The sequence below is a fragment of the Elephas maximus genome, chromosome 6 (assembly GCF_024166365.1).
Source record: "Elephas maximus indicus isolate mEleMax1 chromosome 6, mEleMax1 primary haplotype, whole genome shotgun sequence".
NCBI classification, from domain to species: Eukaryota; Metazoa; Chordata; class Mammalia; order Proboscidea; family Elephantidae; genus Elephas; species Elephas maximus.
Genome location: NC_064824.1, coordinates 63,493,137 through 63,504,471, shown reverse-complemented (window position 1 = coordinate 63,504,471; position 11,335 = coordinate 63,493,137). Strand labels below are relative to the sequence as shown.

The following is an 11,335-nucleotide window of genomic DNA, read 5'->3' as shown; positions in this document are numbered from 1 at the left end:
CTGATTAGCAGCCAAAACTTTATCTCAGGAAATAAAATCCTTACTTCCAGTAAGAACGGTCTGATTTATATTACCAAAGATCCATTGGAAGTTTCTTGAGCTTTAGAGAAAGAATATTTTAAATGCAGAAAACAAAAAACAGTATAATAATACAAATGCAAAAAAAAAAAAAGATTATTCTTGCAATTTTAGTAAATCATTTTGTCTCTCTCTGAATTGCAAATAATCCCTAAGATATTTATTCCAAATAATAATCTAGTAAAAGTAATATAGAATATACCAAGGTATACAATTTTTTTCCTTTGCATTAGCAAAATCATAAATGAAGGTCAGTGATTGTTGTTTTAGTACATAAAAGAGCTTGGAGTTGTAAAATAAAATGCAATGCATACAAATTAGATATTACTGCCTCTCAGGTGTCAAACCACTTCATCACCTGCTCACACAAACCCTCCTTGCAACTTCCTGACCTCCTAACACAAATACCTTCCTCTTTTCATGATCAAAGATGTAAATCAGACACCCCATCTGAACAGAAGACATGTTTCCAAGCTTCCCTCCTGAGTCGTTAAGGAAATTTCTAAGCCTCATGACTGAAGATTGCTGCAATAGAGGTCAGGTGACATGAATTCTTGTCCAACACACAGGATGCTCTTAGGCAAGTTTTTATATCAGTCTGGACTTTAGAATTCTCATCTGTGAAATGAGAGTTTGGTTTAATCACATTTTGAAAACTGGCAGCCCATAGGCTAATTTGGGCCTGTAGATATATTTTGCTTGACTGGCAGTAACTTTTGTTGTTGTTATTTTTTAATTTGCATCAGTTGCCATCATTTAAAAGTTGGGACTTTTACATAATCTAAATTATATCAAAAAATCGGTAATGCTGGACTACATTCTTGTTTGGCAACAATTGTTGTCGTTAGGTGCTGTTGAGTTGGTTCCGACTCATAGCGACCATAAGTACAACAGAAGGAAACACTGCCCAGCCCCGCACCGTCCACACAAGTGGCACAATTGGCAACAATTGGCTGGAGTTAAGTCTTCACAACTCCCTTAAGACAGGGCTTGTGTTTGCCAAGACACCACCATTCCCACCAAGATCACTTCATTCATTGCAGCGTTGCCTGGATCCCGGGAGAATTAGAGTTTGGAACCTGTAGAATAATAGCTTCTTGGGTCCCTTCCAGTTCTGGAAACCTATGACTCTCCTTTTCCTAAAAAACCAACAGAGAATAGGAGGTAGGTGAAAAAGACTAGAATGGGGTGAGAAAAGAAGGGTCTCTTGGCTTTCCTCTGATTGGTTATGGATATATGATTTCTCTTGGATAAGCAGATTTAATTACTTTAGAAAATTGATCCATGTATTTAGAGGAATTGGAGGATGAGAAAAATGCATAAACATCACTGTAAAATTTACCAGCTGACACGGAATTGAGAGGTGTGCCAAGCAAAAAATGACTACTGGATTTCATTTCTGTTTTTATTTTTAAATTTTAGAGTAGTTTTCTTTCACATTATAAAAATCATTTGCGCTAATTTTAGAATGTTTGGGAAATTCAGAAATGTATAAAGCAGTACCAGATTAGTATCCATTCAGTTCAAACTCTAAGGATATTAGCATTAAAATATCTTCACCCTACAAATTAGGTTTAAGCATTAGAGTTATGCCTTGTTGTTTGAATTCAGAGAGGGATAACTGATTTTATCTCAGCTGGTTATAACAAGCATTTATTGAGCACCTATGTGTGTGTTAGGTGCTATACCGAGACAAAGACAAACCAAACAAACGGTATGGAACTTCAGGAAGCATATGCCCTATTAGAGGGAAAATAATACAATTACACATGCCACTGATACAAGGCCAAAGGAGACAACTCGTAAAAGAAAAATACCAAATACAATAAATTCAAGGTCTGTAATTCAAGGAAGCTTACCTGTGAAAAAGCATAAAGCATTTTATATTTTCCAACACAGTAAAAAAAAGAGAAAGTAAATCATTTTAAAATATTCATTGAGTTATAAAAAATAACAGAATTCAAAACATATTCTATTGGAACTGAACAATTGCTTATCGGTACAGTAGAGATACATGTTTATACTTAATCAAAATTATTTTAAGACAAGAGATACTGAAGCATTATGAAAACAAATAGAAAATGGATCTCCTTCATTAATCATTGTTTTGAGAAAATAAATGAAGCTATATTTCACAGCCTACTGACTGGACATTGTACTTTGACCCAAACTTCATGGGACCTAGTACTGAAATCAATTACCACAATTTAAAATAACTTTATTTGAAAGATTTTCATTCTCCTATAGGTTACAAAACAACCAGAGCAAGATTTCAGTGTGTTATGAATAATACTTAAAAGAAAAAGTATCATGTCCAAACAAATTTTCTTCTGATTTAATTTAAAAATAGTAATTGGTTCATATTTCAAAAGACCTTAATTCTGAAAATGTTTGACCGTAGCATTTTTGTATGTATAAAACCTGATGATACCCTAGATAACAAGTTCCCAGATGAAACTGCAAACAATTAGATACTACATATACTGTTTTCAAGTCTACAACGTTATTAAATTATCATTGCCTTGCAAATTAAAATTTGCTTTCATCTTTGTAGTAAGTGACCAAGGGGAAAATAGTCTCTAAATGAATGTGAGCCAGTAAATTTTGAATCACTAAAATTCGTGGCTATTTTTCCTTAGAGTTTTTTTCTCTTACATAAAAAATATGGATGTATAATAACATTTCCCCCAGGTTTTTATAGTTATAAAGGCAGTTATGCTTACCACAGGATCTTTGTCTAGAAAATTTAGCGAAGTCAGAAAACTGTCCACTAGATAAAGCGTGGGTAATAAATGTGATCCTTCAAATTTACTGCTGATTTATCAAATGTACAGTTGTCAGCCTAATCAATTCCTTTTATGGATCAGCATTTCCATTACTAAGAGAAAATGTACACCTCTGAGCTGTATACTATTCTCTGCAGACCAAAAAAATGTGGTTGTCATGGCAACTGCAAACCGCGAAGAGTCTGTCATGACCTAGTAACAGGATAATGGAAAACATCTGCCAGGAAATCACGGACTGGCACAAGGTCTTTGGTAGGAAGTATTTGAGAGAATTTAACCTTAAACGATTTCCTCAATTCTGATCCCAGAGTCTCCCACTGCAAATATTTAAATGTTGCTATTCTTGCCAACATCCACAGCACACAATATAGAGTGAAACAGAGAGAAAAATGTGCTATTCCTTAGAAGTAAGAAAACAGAATTTATATATTGCCAATAAGACAATTTTAAAGGAATTTAGTTCTTAAATATTAAATTGCTTATTATAAGGACCCCTCCTCCAGAAAAATAATTGGACTAGTAATTTTCATTCTTTGATCTAAACCAGCCGTTCTTAAATTTGGTTGAGCATCAGAATTATACGCTTGGCTTGTTAAAACACAGATTGTTGGACCCTACCCTCAAAGTTTCTGATTCAGAAGGTCAGGATGGGGCCTGAGAATTTGTATTTCTGAAGTTTCCAGATGATGCCGCTGCTTCTGGCCCAGGACCTACATTTTCCAAACCACAGACATAAACCAAGAACCATAAAGAACTCCAAAAGCTTGCTAGCAATAATCTTGAGAAGAATAAGAGAAATGTCAGTTCTTATTACAAAGTTCACCTCAATGATACAGGCTGCAGTGGTTTCCAAACCTGGCCCTGCTTGAAAAATCACTTTAAAAATAGAAATTTCCATTCCTACCTCTCCAGATTTGGTTTAGTTAGCCTTGGATGGAACCTAGAGTTTGATATTTTTGACAAGCATCCCAGTTGATTCTGATGCAAGCCTATTTCCCTACCTTGCTTAGGAATCAGTGATTAGAGGGGAGTTGTTATTTTGTAGGGCCCCTTATGATGCGGCTGTTAAGAGTTCAGCTGCTAACCAAAAGGTCAGCAGTTCGAATCCAACAGCTGCTTCTTGGAAACCATATGGGACAATTCTACTCTGTCCGATAGGGTTGCTATGAATCGGAATTGACTCAACGGCAATGGGTTTGGTTTTGGTTTTAGTGTCACTTTGTATAGCAGTTATCTGTGAAGCTTGTTTTAAAACTCTAATCATTAACCCAGCTAGTCAAATTCCATAGGTCTGGATAGGGCTCAGGAATCTGAGATCTTAACAAACACCAACCTTCAAAGTAAGTTGTTTAAAATACCCATTGAAGGTGGAGAAAGAAAATATTAGATTAATTTATTGAAAAATTTTTATCTGAAAATTAAGAGAGGCATTAATCTTTGCGAACACTCTGGCCCTCACAATGAGTCCACAGTTGAGGGCATTCATGAGACTCCTGCCGTTGGATGAAGAGTGGACATTTAACATTTAACATGGAGGCTGGGTTGACAGCAATGCTCTCATTCAAGTATTATTACAATATGCAGCAGTTCATGCAAACCCATGTGGGTGGATTTATGGATTATTTTTTCTAGTTTTCGCTGACCTCACCCTTTCACAAAATAGACTACCAAAAACCAAGCCAATCTATTGTTGTCAATTCTGACTCATAGTGACCCGATAGGACAGATTAGAAGTGCCCCTTAGGGTTTTCAAGGAGCAGCTAGTGGATTAAAATTGCTGACCTTTTGGTTTGCAACTGAGCCCTTAATCACTGTGCCACCAGAGCTCCACAAATTGGACTAGTGGCTTAAAAGAATTGTAATTGAAGATATTACAAATAATGCAACCACAAGAGAGCGATATAAAAATGGCGGTGTTGATACATTTCCTGCTAGTACAAGCTCTTTACCAACTGAATTAAGAGGAAAAATCTACTCAGAGTTTACAAGAAGTTGATTAATAGAAAAGAAAATAACTCTTTTCCTAAAGAAGTTCAGGCCATAGAAAGAAGAGTTTGAAAATGGATGTTTCCATCACTATTTGTTGCTGAAAATCTGAATACGTAAAAACTTGGAAATCAATTTTTACCTTGATTTAAAATCTTCCAATGGGTTTTGAACAATTCTGACAATTGTTAACAGATGTAACTATCATCTTATGATTAGTTCGCAAGAAAAACTGAAGGACATCAGGGAAGATTAAAGCTGACTGCTTGAATTTCAACAACAACAAAAAGCCAGCCAAGGATGTATTTTTTTCATTTGGATCTGTTTGTGTGTGTGTGTGTGTGTGCCATCTAAGTGGAGTCCCTGGTCGGTGTAAATGGTTAAGGAGCTTGGCTGCTGAACGAAAATTTGGACGTTTAACTCCACCCAGAGGCACCTTAGAAGAAAAGTCTGGTGATCTACTTCCAAAATATCAACCACTGAAAACTCTATGGAGCATAGTTGTATTCTGATACACATTGGGTTGCCATGAGTAAGAACTGGTTGGAAAATGACTGGTGGTTTTTTAAGGTGGGCTTATTAAAACCAAGTATCTAAGTAAACTGAACTTAGACTTGGACTTACAAACGTCTATATTATAAAATATAAAGGCAAAATATTTCATAAATAATTGTTGCTGTTGTTTGGTGCTATCAAGTTGGTTCTGATTCATAGCAACCCTATGTACAACAGGATGAAATGCTGCCAGGTCCTGCGCCATCCTCACAATCATGGTTATGTTTGAACCCATTGTTGCAGCCACTGTGTCAATCCATCTTGTTGAGGGTCTTCCTCTTTTTCGCTGTCCCTTTACTTTACCAAGCACGATGTTCTACTCCAAGGACTGGTGCCTTCTGATAACATGTCCGAAGTATGTGAGACCTTGTCTCGCTATCCTCACTTCTAAGGAGCATTCTGGCTATATTTCTTCCAAGATGGACTTGTATCTTCTCTGGCAGTCCATGGTATATATTTTATAAATAATATAATATATATATCCTTTCACCATATTTATTCAATCTGTATGCTCAGCAAATAATCTGAGAAGCCAGACTATATGAAGAACAGGGCATCAGGATTGGAGGAAGACTCATTAACAACCTGCGAATGCAGATGACACAACCTTGCTTGCTCAAAGTGAATAGGACTTGAAGCGCTTGCTGATGAAGATCAAACACCACAGCCTTCAGTATGGATTGCACCTCAATAAAAAAAAAAAATCCTCACAAATGGACTAACAAGGAACATCAAAATAAATAGAGAAAATACTGAAGTTGTCAAGGATTTCATTTTCCTTGAATCCACAATCAACACCCATGGAAACAGCAGTCAAGAAATCAAAAGACGCATTGCCTTAGGCAAATCTCCTGCAAAAGACCTTTTTAAAGTGTTGAAAAGCAAAGATGTCACCTTGAAGACTAAGGTGCTCCTGACCCAAGCCATGGTGTTTTCAATCGTCCCATATACATGCAAAAACTGGACAGTGAATAAGGAAGACCGAAGGATTGATGCTTGGTGGATTTGAATTACCAACCTTTTAGTTAGCAACTGAACTCTTAACCACTATGCCACCAGGGTTTCTATGGCTCCCTGCAATACAGTTTGACAACCATTTTCTTCCTATTTACCACTTTTTGTACATGCTTTGTGCTGTGTTTTAGCTCATGCTTTCTCTGTTTTGGAGTGTTCTTTAAAAATTTTTTTTTTTTCCTTATCAATACTTCGGTTATTCCTCAAGGTTTATACTACCTAAATGCCTCACAATTCTGGAAGCCTTGTCTAATCGCTCTTCTGTCTTTTGAGCTTCTTATTGACCTAATAACTCAAAACATTTACTCTGTACTATTATTTCGGCTAAGCAGTCCTAGTAGTGCAACAGATAAGCTGCTAACTGTTGGGAGTACCCAGTGGCTCTGCAGAAGAAAAACCTCACGATCTGCTTCCATAAAGACTGCAGTCTAAAAAGCCCTATGGGGCAGTTCTACTCTGTCCCATCAGGTTGTTATGAGTTGTAATTGAACACGTGGCTTCTAACAACAACATTGTCTAGGCTAATTGTTTTGTTGTTGTTGTGTGTCACCAAATTGATCTCGACTCATAGCAACCCTATATGATAGAGTAGAACTGCCTCCATAGGGTTTCCAAGGCTGTAAACTTTATGGGATCAGATTAACAGGTGTTTTGTCCCACAGACCGGCTGGTGGGTTCGAAACTCTAACCTTTTGGCTTGCAGCCAAGGACTTAACCATTGCACTACCAGGGCATCTTAGGCTACTTGTTTAGGTCTCCACTATATAAGGTCGCTATGAGTCAGGATCGAGCGGACGGCAGTAGGTTTGGTTTTTTTTTTTTTTTTTTTAATACATATCATATAAAATCTATGACTACAGGTACTCTGTGTTACACAATTTTATAATACCTACAAAACCTATTGTACTTTATACTTAGTAGGTGCTTGGCAAATATTTGTTAAATAATTTTCACCTTTTAAGTATTCTCCTGGATTTCTTTGGTTAAATCCTAGCATTAATTCCAACACTACTCAATCTGGAACACAATCAATCAGATTTGTAGGTATCTAAAAATTTTTTTTTATGACTAGTAACTGATCTATATGCACTTCAGTGTTGAGAAGTTATTGTTAATTGCATATTTTTAAAATGGGTTAGTTAGCCACAGTTAACTTTGAGATATGAGGCATGAAAATAAAACTCCTTATAAACATAAGTATTGTGCAAAAGGCATTCTATTTTCGTTTTTTTTTAATTCCATTGGCATAGAGTTATAGGCATAGAGAGAATATGAGATGTTGTCTACTGTAATTATTTTCAAACTGTGCACTGCAGAGTCCTAGCAGTACATTGGAGCCCCCTAAAGGGCCACAGTTGGTGGTAGTATATTGATGGAGAGAGAAGAAAGCAGTAAACCAGGATTTGGGGTTATTTAAACAAATTGTCTGTTGGTTAAACAAAACAAAAAAAAAAGAAAACCAATTATCTAATTCCTCTTAAACAAATGAACTAAAATAATCCCAGACAGAAATCGTCTAATCTTCGTCATAACTTTCTCTACAAAAGGAAACAATTATACGCCGATTTAAGTATTTACAGGGAAAACTTCCAGAGAGTAATGTTGATTTTGGATGTTTAGGAAGACCACACAACTATGGTTCTCAGAGACTGTCTGATTTAATGCCCTGAAAATTCTGTAAAACTACATTCCTTATCATACCAGTGGGAACCCTGGTGGCCTAGTGATTAAGAGCTATGGCTGCCAACTAAAAGGTCGGCAGTGCGAATCCAACCAGGTGCTCCTTGGAAACCCTATGGGACAGTTCTACTCTGTCTTACAGGGTTGCTATGAGTCAGAATCAACTCCACGGCAATGGGTTTATGGATCATACCGGTTAAGAGACGGGGAGTGGATCTAACATTTAATTAACACTTACTATAAAAAAAAAAAAAAAAAATTTTTTTTTTTTTTTTATATTCAAGCCAATGAGTTAGGTTCCATTCTCACAACAGCTTTATAAAGTACTACAGATGGTCAGTTTTCCAAAGTAATTCGGTTAAGTTGTGGAGTCAGGATTAATTGAACGCACTTAGTAAATGAGACAATGAGTGAAAACTACTTAGCATGTTAAAACTTTGTGTTCATTTTTTCTTGAAAATTAAAGGTTTTAAAAAATTTTTTATTTCCTAAATCTGAGCATAAGGTAGTCTTTGCTTCTTAAAGAACTAAATCAATGGTGCCTCAGGCTGCTGTTTATTGTTAAAAAAAAAAAAAACCAAAACCAAACCCAGTGCCGTGGAGTTGATTCCGACTCATAGCATCCCTATAGGACAGAGTAGAACTGCCCCATAGAGCTTCCAAGAAGCGCCTAGCGGATTCGAACTGCCGACCTTTGGTTAGCAGCCATAGCACTTAACCACTACGCACCAGGGTTTCCAAAAAAAAAAAAAAACATGGAACACTTCACGAATTTGCACATCATCCTTGCTCAGGGATCATGCTAATCTTCTCTGTATTGTTTCAATTTTAGTATATGTGCTGCGGAAGTTAGAAGTGATAAAACACAACATTGATATATACTAACAACAGTAGCTTCCCTAAAAGATGTATTATAAATCACACAAATCTAGTATAAGTCATTTAATATCAACATAGCTCTCAAAATAAGAGCAGAATACATCTCACTTGTGATAGCAGTCTGTGGTTGTTAGGTAATAGGAACAGAAGTTTCTGCTGCAGCCATTTCCTTTCTTTTGTCAATCCAGAAATACTAAAATAGATATTATAGTACTTTGTGTGACTATGGTTAGAGACACAGTCAATGCAATGATACATGTCTTAGTTTCCTAGTGCTGCTGCAACAAATACCACAAGTAGGTGGCTTTAATGAACAAAAACTTATTTTCTTATAGTTCTGGAGGCTAAAAGCCCAAATCAGGGCCTTGGCCCTGTTGATTTCTTTCTGTAGATAGTCCCAGGCATTCTTCAGTTTTTGGCTGACTACTACTCCCACACACATAGATACATATCTCTGTGTCTATTCTGATCTTTTTATAACTCAGCAACTGTTATATTTAGAACTCACCCTACTCTGGTATGGTCTGATGAACATCACAAAGAAAATCCCATTTCCAAACAGGATTACCTCCATTGGTATAGGGATTTCAACACATTTTTTGGGGGGGCGGCATTTTAATCCATCACAATATAGAAATGCATGTGAAAAAATATCTGTAGGCTTTACATAACGTAGCATAACTGCCAAATGATAAGCCCATGTATTCAAAAATTTCAATAACTGAATTAATATAAATGCCTCATCTTTTATAAAAATATATGTAATAATGATCTTTGTATTGATTTGTCATTCAACAACAAACACTAAAATTTTCCAAATTCCTAAGACATCAACTTTTTAACTTTTTCCATCTTTCAACTATACCTCACAAATATTAAAGATTAGGAAGACAATATTATTAGTAGTAATAACAGGTGGGGAGTCATGCTTTGCATTGTGAGAGAAATGAACACGATGGCGAGACTTCTTCTCATGTACTTTGGACATGTTACCAGGAGGGACCAGTTCTTGGAAAAGGAAGGACATCGTGCTTGGTAAAGTGGAGGGTCAACAAAAAAAAGAAGACCTTCAGTGAGATGGATTGACACAGTGGCTGCAACAATGGGTTCATTGTGAGATGGCGCAGAACTGGGCAGTGTTTCATTTTTTGTGCATAGGGTCACTATGAGTCGGAACTGACTTAATACCTAACAACAACAACAACAATAGGTAGTCCATTCCCCCAAGCATTTGGAATCTGAAACATTCGAAACATGCTGATACCCAATGCAATTTCACCATGACACTAACACATACTCAATTTAGTAGCTTGTTCAAAAGCTCAATTTTTTAATTTGTTTAGTTTTTACTAGATTAAGCACTTGCAGTAAAGGAGTCTATAAATGAGCTTCAGGTGAGGAAATCCATAAAGCATCTGAAATTGCTTGCAGAATATTTTGTGTGTGGTGGGGGATGAGAGTGTACATTTCGTTGGGAGGAAGGTATATGGCTTTTATCAGACGCGCAATTAGCCCATGACCCCTAAAAGTTTTAGAACTATTAATATAAAAGATCAATTTGAGTGTTACTTAGTTGTTAAAGGAAATTGTTAACAATAATGTATTGCTGTTTTATATTGACATAGCAAAAATCTGCTGAAATGAAATTTAATGTCATGGATTTCGATTTTGCTCTGTTAAAGACACATTTATGCGGCTTACGCGAATATCCTACAGTTATCTTCAGCAATCTGAATAAAATCAGGGAACACATACTCAATTGTCTTCAGAGGCCAAGAAGGTATTAAAAATAAGTACAATGCCAAGCATATTCATGTAAGACGCTGGGGAATGGTGGGAATGATTGAGCTCTGGCCAGCACACATCTCTCTAAAGGCATTCAAATTCACTGTGCATCTTTTCATCCTATGAGGCTGAGGAAAACACCAGCTGGCTACAGTTTTGTGACCCATGAACGGGTAAAGAATCAAGGTCAAGTAAACCATAACACCAATACATGCTTCGTATGGTTTTACTGATTGTGCTGAGTGAATTTGTCTCATATTTGCCAAAATTTTTATTGGGTGGATAAGTGCATAATGCTAACTCTGGTCTGGTTATGTCAGCCATTTCAATACCAGTTTGGATTGCCTCAAATTTGATAAGATTAATATAAAATGACAAGCTATAAATACATACCAAAAAAAAACCCAAGAACACTTAATTGTGAAAAGTCGGCATCTTGAGGCTTCTCTGATCATCGGTAAACCAAAAAAAACCAAACACATTACTGTCAAGTCAATTCTGACTCATAGCTACCCTACAGGACAGAGTAGAACTGCCCCATAGGGTTTCCAAGGAGTAGCTGGTAGATTCGA

The 11,335-nt window shown here is 36.4% G+C and overlaps 1 non-coding gene across 1 annotated transcript; it reads right to left on the bottom strand.

Annotated features, from left to right (window-relative positions):
* Positions 1-8,848: 8,848 nt before the first annotated feature.
* On the bottom strand, positions 8,849-8,955 carry LOC126078618 (U6 spliceosomal RNA). The gene has a single exon (XR_007518103.1). It is a non-coding gene; the product is annotated as a U6 spliceosomal RNA (small nuclear RNA).
* Positions 8,956-11,335: the final 2,380 nt, after the last annotated feature.